The sequence below is a fragment of the Mesocricetus auratus genome, unplaced genomic scaffold (genome assembly GCF_017639785.1).
Source record: "Mesocricetus auratus isolate SY011 unplaced genomic scaffold, BCM_Maur_2.0 Super-Scaffold_15014, whole genome shotgun sequence".
Taxonomy (NCBI): Eukaryota; Metazoa; Chordata; class Mammalia; order Rodentia; family Cricetidae; genus Mesocricetus; species Mesocricetus auratus.
Genome location: NW_024429186.1, coordinates 41874181 through 41889089, shown reverse-complemented (window position 1 = coordinate 41889089; position 14909 = coordinate 41874181).

Sequence of the window (14909 nt, the reverse complement as noted above, 5' to 3'; positions counted from 1 at the left end):
AATAGCGTGCTTTCATCTTCATTTTGTTTTTGTTTTTAGTCTGTGTGTCTGTGTTTGTACGCTCTCATTACTGTGTATCTTTCAAAGATTCCTACAAGTAAAACTGTATTTTAGGCTATATAACAGTTTTAAACTGATGGCAAAAAGAAAAGAAAGGCCTCTACCACTCCAGGTTCTATCATGTTTTGAATTTACAATATTAAAATTTACATTGTCTTAAACTGTATCTATGGATATGAAGAATTATTACAGCTATTAATATTTCAATAATTTTTCTATTTTCACCTTAATGGTAAAGATCATGACTCTTGTAGCACCATTTCCCAGCACTGGGCCACTGGATTTGACTCTGTTTTGATCAGTGAGCTCTGTGCTTTCAAGTGAATAATAAGAATCTTGTTATGTAACCCTTGATGGCCTCAGACTTGCAGCAATCCTCCTGTCTCTCCCTCCCAAGTATAGGGATGATAGTGTGAGCCACCATGCCAGCTGCTGCTCCCAACTCCTTACATAAAGTTCTATTCTTTGTCTTTTCCTTTTCCTTCCTGGGTTCTTGTGAATGGACAGTTGGTTCTCTTCCAGTGCTGGCCAATAAATTCCATAGGCATTTCCATTCATCTTCATTCTATTTTTCTGCTCAAAATGCATATTTCCTGACTCTTCTTGAATATTCTGCTCTTGATGTTCTAGTACACCTTTGCTTTTAATTTTATTCTCTGTATTTTTAGTTCTGAGATTTAATTTATTGTTTAATTTTCTCTCTTATTTCGTTCATTCTGGATCTCCCTCACCACATGGAATCAAGTTTACAGAGCTTCCTCATACCATGTAGTTTTAGCTGGTCAGTAGTGACTCGGCCTTTAATCCCAGCACTCAGAAGGCAGAGGCAGGTGGATCTCTGTGAGTTTGAGACTACTCTGGTCTACAAGGGCTAGTTTCAGGACAGCCACCAAAGCTACACAGAGAAACAATGTCTTTAAAAACCAAACAGTAAGAAACAACACAACATCTAGTTTCATCCTTTTCAGTTGGCTCATAGCCCTCTCTGTTTAGCTGCTTTATTTTGTCTGTTTGGTGATACTGTGCTTCCCTGGTAGCTCATGATTCTTGTGGATGTACATCAAGATCTGAGCATTTGAAGATGTAGGTGTCACTCCAGTCTTCACCACTGGCTTTGCTTGGGAAAGCCTTATGACAGGCATGACAGTAGGTGTTCTAGAGACCCTGAAGCTGCTGTCTCTCTGTCAAGAAAAAGCCTATGATTTAACATGGCAAATGCAGTGCTGTGATGAGCCGGAAGCCAGTAGAAGGTCCTTTCTGTGCTATGTCCTGTTATGCTTGACACAGTGGCTGCTGGGTTGTCACTGAGATTTGTCTAGCTGCTGTTGTAACCAGTGGTGCATGCCAGAAACTGAACTTGCCATACAAACCTGGTGCTGTGTGGTACTGCCTGGCACTGGGCTGAGTTACTTGCATGGAAGTTAGAGCCATGTGGTCATCTCAATGCTAACTTTTAAAAGGAACAGCCTGTTGGTAAGATACAGGGCAAAATCCTGTGTTCACTTCCCTCTCTCTCCCAAGCAGAAGGTATTTCTCTGGGCGCTGTGACTCCTGGGATTGGTAGAAAGTTGATTTGGGTAAAGTAAAACTGTCCTTCCTACCTTCATCAGTGTCTCTTATCTTGTTACTGGTTGTAGCCAGGTAAACACTGGAGAGTCCCATTCTGCAACCTTGCTCTCTTTCTCCCTACACCATATGCAACTTTAATGTTCCCATTTGCCATTTGTGAGTTCCCTTTACCAGAGTATCTTTTCAGGACCTATTTTTATTTTAAAGTTGTTCATTCCAAAAACAAAAACAAAAAACAAAGAAGTTGCTTATTCCTCACTGTGAATTTGGAGTTCATGTACAAATTAATTATATATTTTAGATCCATATATCTTCTTGGATATAAGATTTGTAAACTTTTTCTCTGTCTGAAGATTATCTTTTTATACTCTTAGCAATGTGTTTCATACTGCAGAAATTTTTAATTGTTTCAAAGTCAATCTGTGAGTTTTACTCTTTTGTAGACTCTCCTTTAATATATCCAGGAACAGTTGGCCTAAGTGAAAATTTCTCTTCTAACTTTCATTATAATTTTGTGTTCTATTTCTCAGTTTAGAATTTTTTTAACTAAATGGGGAAGACTGAACAAAGATCAATTTTGTTGTATATGGATTGTGGTGGTTTGAATAACAATGGCCCCCATAGGCTCATATTATTTGAAAGCTTAGACACTAGTAAATGAAATTCTTTGGTGGGATTAGGAGGTGTGTCCATGTTGGAGGAAGTGTGTCACTGGAGGATAAGCTTTGAGGATCTATGTGAGGCCCAGATTCTGTCTCTGTGACTGCAGATGTAGCTCTCAACTACTTTTCCAGCACCATGGCTTCCATGCTATGCTCTCTGCCTTTATGGTAATTGATTAAGCCTCTGAAACTACAATCCAGCCCCAATAAAGTGCTCTTCTTCTAAAGAGTTGCCATGGTCATTGGGTCTCTTCACAGCAATAGAACAGTAACTAAGACAGAAGCTAGTACCATTGAGTGGTGTACTGCTGTGACAGTCCTGCTCATGCTCTTTGTTGGAGGAATATTGAAGACTTTATGATATTAGACTAGAAAAGTGATAGGACACTTTAAGTGGGGATTAATGGGCCACCCTAGTAAGAGAATACAAGACAGTGCTGCTGAGGGCAGTGTGAACTATGGGGGATCAGCTCAAGATACTTCAGATGGAAGAATATTAGTTAGTGGCCTAGAGACTATTCTTGTAATATTTTGACAAGGGATATGGCTGATTTGGGTCCTGGTCCTAAAAATCTGTCTGAAGCTAAGCTGAAGAGTTTTAGATTAATGATATTAACAGAGGAGATTTCAAGACAGCCTAGTATTGACTGTATCATGTGGTTATTAGTAATCACTCATATATATATGTATATATATAATAAAATATATATAATAAAAATCAACAGGACAAAGAGAAATACAAAATGTGTAGTTTGAGAACAAAGGAGATATCATATATATAATGGAGCTAAGCTCAGTGCTCAAGTAGACAAAAATTTCAAAGAAAAGCCTGATGCTAAATGGAATGAAGGAATGGTAACCTGGGGGCAAGACTCCATCCCTAAGCTGTCAACTTATGAAAATGAATTAAAGAAAAGCTTAAGTGGTGGAGGAAACCATCAACAACAGAAAGCTGGTGCAAATGAGAGGCTCATGTTCCAGCCACAGCAAGCACCAGAGCTTATCATCTTCTGTTGCCAAATGGTTGTGGCCTTAAGAAAGAGATTATGGACCCCCCCTCATGGCTAAGGAAAGCCACTGAGTCTAGGTGTGTGTCAAGGACATCCCTGCATGGAGACCCAGAGAGTCATTGAGTAAAGTTGTGGAAGTGAGGCCTGGATTATGTTGGAGACCCCAAGATGTTAGTGATGCCAGAGTCATGGGATACCTGCCAGGAGAGCTGCAGACTGGGTATGGCATCATTCCAAAAGAGAAAAGTGTGTTGCAGTCAACAAAGCTTAATGGAGTAGGAGTTCTGAACTTTTGAAGGCCAAGATGTAATTATATCACTAGACCCAAGATAAATGATATATGAGTGTTTATTGAGGAACAATTACACAGAAAAATACTAAGAACTGCTGAAGCATTTTCCTGCTCTCCCTACTATATCCGCTGACCTGCCAGAAAAAGCAAAGGAAATCCGTGCCTGAAGCTCCTTTCTTTCTGCTTCCGTCCTCCTGAAGCCATAACCAAAGGGGCGTGGCCACCACTACATGTCCACAGACCAGACACCTACACTCTTTGACATTAGATAAGAAGATGCAGAATTTGGAGTTTGCCCAACTGCTTTTTGGTCTGTCTTTGGTCCAGTTTTTCTTCATGATGCTTGCTTTCCTCCCTTTTGGAAAGGCAATGTATACTCTGGGCCATTGTATGTTGAAAATATTTTTATTTTATAGGTGGTTACAATGAAGAGATTGCCGTGAATCTCAGAGATACCTGATAGGCAATTGGGACTTTTGAAGTAAGACTAAATGAAATGCGTTTTTGCATTATGGTATTGCTGTAAGCCTATGGTGATCAGGAAGTAGGATGTGGTGAATAAGAATGGTCTCCAGAGGCTCATATATTCTAAGTTTGGTCACCAAGGAGTCGAACTCTTTGATAGAATTGGAAGAATTCTATTATTAGAGGAAGGATGCCACTGGAGTTGGACTTTCAAGTTTCAAAATCTCACATCAAGTCCAGGTGCCCTCTCCCATAGCTTTCCCTCTCACTCTCACTCAGTATCTCTGTCTGTGGATCAAGATACAGTTGTCAACTACTTCTCCAGTACTGTGTCTGTGTGCCTCTATGATCTCATTTGACTAAGCCTCTTAAATTCTAAGCAAGACCCCAATTAAATGGTTTCCTTTATAAGAGTGACTCTGGTCATGGTATCTCCTTACATCAATAGAACAGAGACTAAGACATGGATGTTGAATTGTTCTACTGTGAGTTAGACAGCATTGGAATCCTCTGAAGGATTTGTTTTGCACTTTTGTCCAAAATTAGCTGGCACTATGTTACTCTTGTCGAGTCTGCTTCTCGGCCTGTGTCTGAGAACATGCGGAGGGTGTCGGGGATTGACAACACAGAGACTTGTTCAACGATGTAAAGAAAACTTTAAGCAGGCCCCAAAAAGGTTCAAGAAAACTTCCTAAGAAAGGCTCCCACCAGAAAAGCTTCTGCTCTCTCCTCTACCCTGGCTGGTTCTGCTCTGACACCAAAAATTGATCTGGGCGTGGCAGAAGAGGTGGCTAGTCTTTTGACAAGGTCGAGGTCATGGCAGTTTCTGTGGGCAGGCCTTTTCCAGGAACTTATTGCCCCGGGCATTGTATTGTTTTTAGTAAACATGTTTTTAGTAAACATTGTCTTACAGCTGACTACTCCCAGGCAGAAGGGGAAGTGGGTCTCTGCTCAAGGTCTGGTGTTCCCACAACTCTGAGCTGTATAATTAAGCAAGAGAATTTTATTAGAGATTGTTTATCACAATCAATATTAATTGCCCACATTTGTGAGACACACTCAAAGGTCTACATTTTGCTGATCTATTTGTAGATTTGTCTTATCAATATATATATCTGTATCATCACCACAATTATGCAGTCTCTTTGGTTAGTTTTATTCTTTAAGTCTGTCTTGTTGACTTCAATTACTTTTTCAAAATTAGTTTAGCTTCCATTATTCTTTTCCTTTACTTATCAATCTTAGAAGCAGACATGTGTGTGTGTGTGTGTGTGTGTGTGTGTGTGTATGTATATAGTTTGCATCTATATACAAAAGTTTCTGCTAGAAAGTTGCTATGCACATTTGTTTGGAAATTATTGTCTTTATATATTTCAAGTTATTCAATCCAAGACATGGCTTATCTTGTCATTTTTGTAATCAACATTTTATAATATCGTGTGTAGAAATATTATATATATTTTGTTACATTTATATTACTTGAATTTGTGGTATTTTTTTATTTAAATTAGAAATAAGCTTGATTCATATGTCAATCCCAGCTCCCTCTCTCTCCTCCTCCTCCCCTGCCACCTCCACCAGGCCTCTAAGATCCTCCAGCCCAATCCCCAAACTGTTCCCCAGGGAGGATGTGGCCCTCCATGGGGGACCTCCAGAGTCTGTCATTTCATTCATGGCAGGGCCTAGGCCCTCCCCCAAGAGTCCAGCCTGAGATAGCATCTCTCATTGTGGAATAGGCACCCAAAGTCCATTTGTATGCCAGGGGTAAATACTGATGTACTACCCAAGGACCCATAGATTGCCTAGGCGTCCTCACTGACACCCACATTCATGGAGTCTGGATCAGTCCCATACTAACCTCTCAGCCATCAATCTGGGGTCCAAGAGCTTCCCCTTGTTCAGGTCAGCAGTTTCTTTGGGTTTCACCAGTCCAGTCCTGACCCCTTTGCTCATCAGTCCTCCCTCTTTGTCACTGGATTCCAGGAGTTCAGGTCAGTGTTTAACTGTGGGTGTCTGCCTCTGCTTCCATCAGTCACTGGATGAAGGTTCTGTTTCCCAAACTCTCTGGCAGTGGGATTGTAGGCTGGCACCAATTTGTGGGCTTTTAATAAATCACATATAGCAACATTTTAATATGTAAGCCCATATGGATATTCTGTGATAATTTCATATCCTATAACACATGCAAATATTAGTTCTATGAACTTTTTAATAGAATATCCAGTTAGATAATTAATAAAAAGCATGTACACACGCACACACACACACACACACACACACAATTTGCTAGTTCTTCATTACTGTTCATATCTCCATCTGCTACTGGCCAATAATTAAAATCCAGCCTCTAAAACTCAGGCTAATATGTGTTTTCAGCACTGTCATTAATCCTTTCTCCACTTCATCCAACCTTCTTGTAAAAGATCAATGCTTCCTAAGGATTTCCTCTGTTTCTTGAATGTGCCATCTGTGAACTCTATGTCCTGAGAAGTAGGCAGCCTCTTTCTGATTACTCCCAGCAATCTTAATTTCTCTGGAGGTTTAGATAAGAATAACTGCTATTACCTCAACCTTTGCTACTTCCAAAATACACGCTGAATTTTATTGATGGTGGTGTTAGATAGTCAGACCTTTAGAAGGCCATTATTAGGTCTTGAGGGTGCCTCCCTCATAAAAGCCACTAGTTTTTCCATAGAAGAGGCCATAGAGATATCCCTTTCTGCCATTTTCATGTGAGGAACCTTGTTGTCTGTGAAGCAGGAAGGAGGCTTTCACTTAAACACCAACTCGGCTGTGACCTTGGAATTTGCAGATTCCAGAAATTAATTGCTGTTTCTTTGAACCACTGTGTTCATGGGATTTTTACACTGGCAGCTTAAATACACTAAAAATAACATTCAATATTGATCAGCCAAGGTTGTTGTTCTTTTCTTCCCACCAGAGATGGAGGCCAGGTGGCATGCCATGGTTTTATGAGGACTCACTGAATGAATGCAGATCTGGTTGGTGTGACTTTCTCTGCAGCATTACTAGCTTGACCATGCACTTCCTATTGCTTTTGCAATTTCTTCAAACTGCATTATCAATTATTATTATCAACAGAAATATTTTAAAGATCATAGCTGTTTAATGAATTCATATAGCCCTCACAATCTTTCTTCTCAGTTGGCACTTGAAATTTGAAAATGGTATATTTAGCATAATAATTTATAGCAGTGAATTTATTGATCATTGCTTTCCTTTTTAAATATAATTCTATTTGATAGCAAATGAATATTTCTATCAGTCTCATTGAATGCTATATTTTATCACTATAGAATACATTTGTTTCCTTCATACTTTTTGTCTTAAACTTAATTTTATAAACATTATTTGTCTTCCCTCTTTTCATACTATCCTTTCTTTGTATATGCTTGTTCTTCCTTATACTTCCTATGCCTAAATGCCAATGGTAAACAGTATGCTTGTAAATAAAATATCACACATTCAATCACAATTCTGGAGGAACTTACAGACTGACATATAAGAGAGAGATTTTAGGAGTACTGCCTCTTCCATGCAAACTCCCATAATTATATTACCTAGTAATGTATTTGTTATATAAATAATATATTATAATCTATCAATTTGTTTGTTGAATAGCTGGTATTATAGGCATCTCTCTATTGTTAAGAATGCAGGGTGGGAAAATGACAGAAAACAATGCTTTCAGAGAACTCTAATGAGATTATGGTGGTTTGAAAGCAAATTGTCCCCAAAGGAACTGGCCCTATTTGGAGGTATGGTTTTATGGGGGTAGGTATGGTCTTGTTGGAGGAAATGTGTCACTGTGAAGATGAGCTTTGAGGTCTCATAATTGCTCAATTAACACCCAGTAGCTAAGTTCATTTCCTGTTTCCTTTGGATCAAGATGTAAGTACTCTCAGCATCAGCACTATGTATGCCTGCATGATGCCTTGCTTCCTGCCATGACAATAATGAACTAAACCTCTGAACTGTAAGTGAGCCACCCAATTAAATGTTTTCTTTTACAAGAGTCACAGTGGTCATGCTGTCTTTTCAGAGCAGTAGAAAACTTAAACAAAACAGAAGTTGGTACCAGGAGTGGGGTATTGCTGTGAAAGAACTGACCAAGCTTTTGCTGGGAGAGTTATGGATTTTGGGTTAGGAATGCAGTGGGATGCATTAATGGTCCATACCAGTATATGCATAGAAAACAGAGGTACTAAGATTGACTTGAACTGTGTAGGGCTGGCTCAAGACATTTCAGGGGAGAATAATTTTAATATGTTCTTAGAAATTGTTCTTGTGATATTTTGGTGAAGAATGTGGCTGCTTTTTGCCTTTCTCTAAAAGTTTGCCTGAGGCTAAAGAGAAGTGTTTTGGATTAATTCCCTTGGCAGAGGAAATCTCAGTACACCCTAGTACAGACTCTGTCATGCATTTGTTAGTGTTCATACTTACAAAAATGTATAATGAAAAAGTGGTACTATTAGGAGGTGTGGCCTTGTTGGAGTAGGTGTGGTCTTTTTGGAGGAAGTACATCACTGTGGAGGTGAGCTTTGAGGGATCACATATGCCCAAAATGCCACCCAGAGTCTGAGCTTACTCCCTGTTGCCTTTGGATCAAAATATAAAGATTCTATAATCCAGCACCATGTCTGTACACACACATACTGTCATGTCCCACCATGATGATAATGGATTAAACCTCTGAACTGTAAGATAGCTACCTCAATTAAATGTTTTCCTTTAGAAGAATTGCTGCGGTCATGGTGTCTCTTCACAGCAATAGAACCCTAACTGAGACAAGGATATATGGATAATAAATAATACTCAAATGATCATAATAGTTAACCTAGAAAGCAGAAGCAATAGAATTAAGATTCAGAAGGTTACTGATATTGGAGACTTTTACCTAAATCAAGTCAGAGAAGACTTCTTTGAACATAGGATAGTAGACATTTGAGGATAGTAAAGTTAGACTGCATCTATATGAAGAAATTATAATAAGCATCCCAAGGAGAAGCAGTTTATTAAAACGTTTTGAATAAAAATAAGATTGTCACATTTTTATTGGATTCTTTTTCATGCAATATATCTTGGTCTAGGGTGACACATTTTAAAAACAGAAAATGCAGGAAAATCAAAATAGTGAAATAAAGGAGGCAAGTAAAGTAGGAAGTTGATGCCTTTTCAGTAGCATGGTGCTTATGCACCAGGGTCCATAGGCAGACTTTAAATACTGAAGTTATTTGATAAATTTAAACTTTTTAATGGTCAATGACACCTGTGTCATATAGAGAGAAGTGATAACATGTAGAGAAATATATATATATATATAAAGAAGACATGTTACAGAGAGAAATTAAAGATAAGAAGCTGGCTTAGGAAAGAAAAATCATATCTAGTGCTAATAATAATGAGAAAATATGCATGCTAGGCAATGAAAAGTTTCCTACACATTTTCTCATTCAGTTCTCATTATTTTAATGCAATAGTTAAAAGAATTATCATCCCTGCTGTAGACACTCATATGAAGTGACCTAAGCTAACTAAATGGCTTGAGGTTACATCTCTAGGATGTGGCAGACATGACATTCCACAGGTGAGTGACCTCAAGTGCTATGTATGTCCTCACTTGCTTTATGTTCTGATCAATGTTGCCTTGTGGCCAGTTACTCAAACAATGCCATCAATGTACCTTCTATATTTGTATTTTTCATTTACTTTTAATATTCTGTTTCTTCACTTGTTTCTTCTAAATAAAGAAGACTTATCTAACCACCATTTACATCACTTGGCTATTTTGGTATCTTCATTATTTACTGAGAGAAAAAAGGCTAAGTGTATAATCTTTAATTAGAGTAGATGGGTTCTATCTCTTCCAAATGTGTGTGGTATTTAATAAAGAACTCAATATAATCTATGTGGGGAAGACAAGGTAAATCCTGGAGTCTGCATCACAAACAGCAAATAGGAAACTCCAGATTCTGAAGGCTCAGTTTGTAGTTTATCTCAGTAATTAAAACCAGACCGGGTGTCTATGTATGTGTGGGCATGTATGAAAATGAGGACGAGTAATTCTGTATTTGTCTTTGAAGAGCAAAATGCACCATTATAAGAAAAAGCAAAAATTAGCATCCTTCTTGTCATATTCCAAAAATGATCCCATTTATATGACAGAACTTCAAATGCACAAAATGTACAGAGCATTGGCTTGGCAAGACTAATCCTGGACTCTGGTCCATAGCTGAGAATGGCTCTTATCTAACAGTCTTTTCTGAAATAGTTGCCCTTTTTCATTCAAAGGTTTTTTCAGTGTCTTCAAGAAATCATCAGTAGGAACAAAAACCTCAATTCTAGAAGGAACTGTGACCTGATTAAAAGAGCTACAGGGTGAAAAATCATGGTGATCTTAGTCTTGCAGATTTCCAGGTTTGGATAAATATGATTATCAAATATACTTGATATATAACTATGCCCTATGTATACCTATATAATATAGCTAAAGAACATAGTCTACCCTCTTGTCCATACTTATTTAGCAGCATATTTTAAAAGTATTATGGGATGGGGCAAATACTTATGTTATGTTACCTTCATCTGTATTTTGAGGGTAAATAAAACTCAAGTATTAGCCCTTAGCACAGATAATCTGAACATAAGTGTTTTAAAATGCTGTATAATGAGAAAATTGTGATGATGTCCTTTTGGCCTATTTAGTGGCATGGTTTCACAACAATAGCTGTAAAGAAAACAATTAAATAGATTCTGGTGTAAAGTTATCAAGGGAAGTAAGTAGCAACAATACAAAGTATCAATTCAGGCATTTAGGGAAGTTAGCAAGTTAGTTAGGAACACTTTATAAGGCACATTAAAGAAAACACCAAAACATTATGTGTAGTAACAACTTGAATTACACCTAACATTTGAAACATTTATTTATGTTTTTTGAGATAATAATATAATACAGCACTTCTCTCTTCCTTTTAATCCTGACAAACCCTCCCATAAATCCCTCTTTCTACTCTCTCAAATTCATGGCCTCCTTTTTTCATTGTTATCAAAAGGATATACATACATACATACATTCCTAAATATAACCTGTCCACTCTGTAGGTTAGTTGTATATATGTTTTCATGCTGACCATACGGCATTGGAAAACCAATTGGTGTGCTTTTCCCAGGAGAAGGCAATTTCTTCCCCTCTTGGCATCCCTTGACTGTCCGTTGGTTTTTTGTTTGTTTGTTTGCTTGCTTGCTTGTTTTATTGTTTGCTTGTTTGTTTTGTAGTTTTGAGACCCCCTGCCTACTTTTGCGCATCTATTATTGTTGTCCTTGTTCAGCCCTCTGAGACTACAAGAAGGCAGTGGCACAGCAAATCTCTGATCCTGGACATGGGTGGAAGTGTTTATCTTTTGTGAAAAACTAAACAATGAAAATAGAGAATAAACATGTACTTTGTGCATCTGTTTAATCAGACATTTGTTGGGAAGGAGTTACCATGTTGTGAGGGGTTGGAAAAGTCCCAGCTCTTCAAAAATTATTTTGGGTACAGCCCAAGAAATGACTGGTATTAAACAGATCCCATCAATATAAGTTCTATTAATATAAATAGTACTGAATATTGTGCCAATGAATACTGTAAGCAGAACTTAAGTGTTACAACTATAATTGTTTTGAAAGTAAAAATGTTAGATCAAGTAGATGACTTCAAAGATTCAATTCAGATGTTATTTTCTTGTTATGTTTAATTTCTTCTAATTTTATTGTTTTTCCTGATATGATTAATTTATTCATAAAAATAATTACTTGCCTTTGTTTTTTAGTATATATATCATATGAAAAAGCCTGTCTCTACAATAGTGTCTAAAATTGCACCCATTTGCTACAAGAAAAATTTATGGTGAAGGAAACACAAAGAGAAAATTGAATGTTTTCTCAGGATACCATCTCATTAAATGTGGAACTTGTATCAAAAGTTTTATGCCAATAGGACATCTTTGTTTTATTATCAAATTAAAATATGCTTATTGTAAAAACAATAAAAACTACAAAGATTTAGAGGAAATTAAATAATTGGCCAAAAACAATTAATTTTTTTGCCTTTGCTTTTCTAAAACAAAATTAGATTATATGTTATACTCTAGAATACTGGATAGGAAATATATTTATCTTAGAAGTATGAATCACTGTTTTAAAATATTAAAAACTAGACACTGTTTTCTTCCTCCTCACCCCTCCCCCAAATCTGCAATTACCATCAGGTCCAGTTCTTCAAGGAGGCTCAACTCTCCCCTTTTCCCTTCTGTTTTTGTCGTAAGAACTTATGTGGTCCTAATAATCACTAAATGAGGCAGGCACTTTCAGAGGAACTCTTGTGGTAATGTCCCTTCACAATATTCTTCATTTTCAGCTAAAATGTTATGGTACAAGCTCAGCATGCCTAGAAGCATGCTGTCTTTCACTTTAAGCTACCTGACTCTGCACTGTGCATGCTCAGGAGTGCCCATTGACAGGCTCCCTAATAAGCCCTCTGTTCCCATTGTTTTAGGTGAGTGTTGCATTGGAAATGACTTCCATCCTCTCCCCACCCATAAATGATTCTTCACTCTTTCATGTCTCAACGGAGCTTATCTTGACTTTGTCTTCACCAAAATAAGAGCCTATGATGTACAATTAAAGTTACAAGATGCAGGCTGATCTTAGGGATAGAGAAAAACTGATAGCAATATGGGCACTGAATTTAGAAACAATCCTTTAGGTCTCTAAGCTAGACAACTAGCCTGCTAGGACTTCAGACACAGTCAGGTGCTTTTAAATAGCACATCTTATTCTTTAGGAAGTGTGTATAAAAACATAGCTGAAAGATGGGGCGGGAATCTGCTATTACTTGATTACTGGTCAAATATTCTATAGAAGTCTGTAATTTCACCCTGTTTCTAACAGCACCCTTGACCCAGGAATAATCACAGGGCCACTTGTTCAAAAGTCTTTCTTCCAAAGTGTGAATTCTGGTAGATTTAGCTATTATTACTATTAATGTCATCATACAAAGCATAGAATACTATGATAATTATTTATAACTTGCAAAACATTTACCATAATATTAACTATAGCATTGTTTTAAATGTGTTTGTATCTGTATGTAACTACTGCTAATAGGTGTGGAAGTCATCGCTGGTCCCAGCATGTTAGATTTCCTTTTTCCTTTCCCCCATAATATGATGCTGATTGTGGTATTGCATAGCCCCTAGGACATATTTCAAATGTGTTTCAGTTTATCTTGAAATATCTGCCTGCTCTTTGAGGTTCACACTTTGCCAGTCTCCTTGCAGACAGCATTATCACATGGCCAACTTCTGATAAATAAGAGGTAAGGCCAAGTTAGAAAAGGTAAGGAAGCCTTCTCTACAGTGAATAGAGACTTACATTCACAGTCTTCTTTTTTAACCATGTGGCTTGGATCAGGGATTGATATTTTGTGGCCAAGAGAAGTAAGACTGAGACAATGCCATCAGATGCAGATGGCAGGGGAGGGACATAGAAAGAGGCTGGCTCCTCTAAAGGGTCACAAAGACCTGAACTAGACCATGAATAGGGAGATACTTTAACAGAGGGTGCTTTGCAGTTCACCCAAATCCAACCTATAGTGTTTCAAAACTTTCCTTCCTAGCAACAGAACTTCAGCGAGCATTCATTCCTTAAGATAACTCTTAAGGTTGGAATTCAAAAGATGTTATCGTTAATTCATAGACAATTGAAAACACTGAGGTTTTTTTTTAACCAAACTGCCTCCAATTATTAAAAACAGAAATAATAGAAACTTAAAAAATAAAGTTGTATTTGTACTTATTTCCCTTAAAAGTCTGCCCATCTGCAGCTTCTTAGAAAGCACAGTGCTGTGTCCCTTTTTTCCCCTGAGGAATTGTGGATAAGTGTTTGTTCACTCCAGAGACTAAAGGAAAGATTCTATCTGAGTCTAGCTGAGTTTATTGGAGCTATATGTATGGATGAATAAAGGAAATGTGTCAAATCAAAGTCCTGCCCAACATGAACGACGATCTCATGATGGTATCAGCGGAGTCCTACCTTCAGTTAACTTTGTGTTTCATATGTACTTGAGCACACAAAAGACCATGAATATCTAGGGATTAGAATCAAAGGTAAGAATCTAGTGACTCATTCCCCCTTCTTACTGGAGAGTGTTAACAGGCTCATTACTGTTACTGTTTATCTTTACATACTGTCACTATTGTTTTGCTTATTTTATTGCTGTATTTTAGGACTAAATCCTTCTGTAAAATCTGTTCCATGCTGACTGATGGCCGAGACAGACTGGGAGAAAATCACTTCAGTATAACATCCTGAAGAATTCTAAGAAAATACAAGGAGTTGGTAAAGTCTGGAGAACATAAATATAAAGTAGGTTATAAATAATACCTTCTACTTGTAAATGCATAAACACACAGGGAGAACTGCCTGTGTTTACAGACTTGCATGTGGAAGAAACATCGATAGGCAAAACCAAGGACAGTAACTATAACACAGCACATCTTTGTGGCTAATTGTATGCCCTCTGCCACCTTCAGTGAACAGCCTGAAAAATCTGAGTCACCAATGTCCCATCTGCCTAGTGTACCTTCTCTGGTAAGGACCAAAAAGACAAAGGCGAATGTGACTGCTAGCATACTGATTAATAGGATGACAGGGAGATAAGCACCTGAACAGCAACAGAGCTCAAGCCAATACCATAGCCTCCCATTTTAACTCAGAGGTGAGAAGAGGTTGAAGGACAGAGAATCCTTACTGCATGCAGTTTTTTAAAACTTTTTTTATTACTTTAAT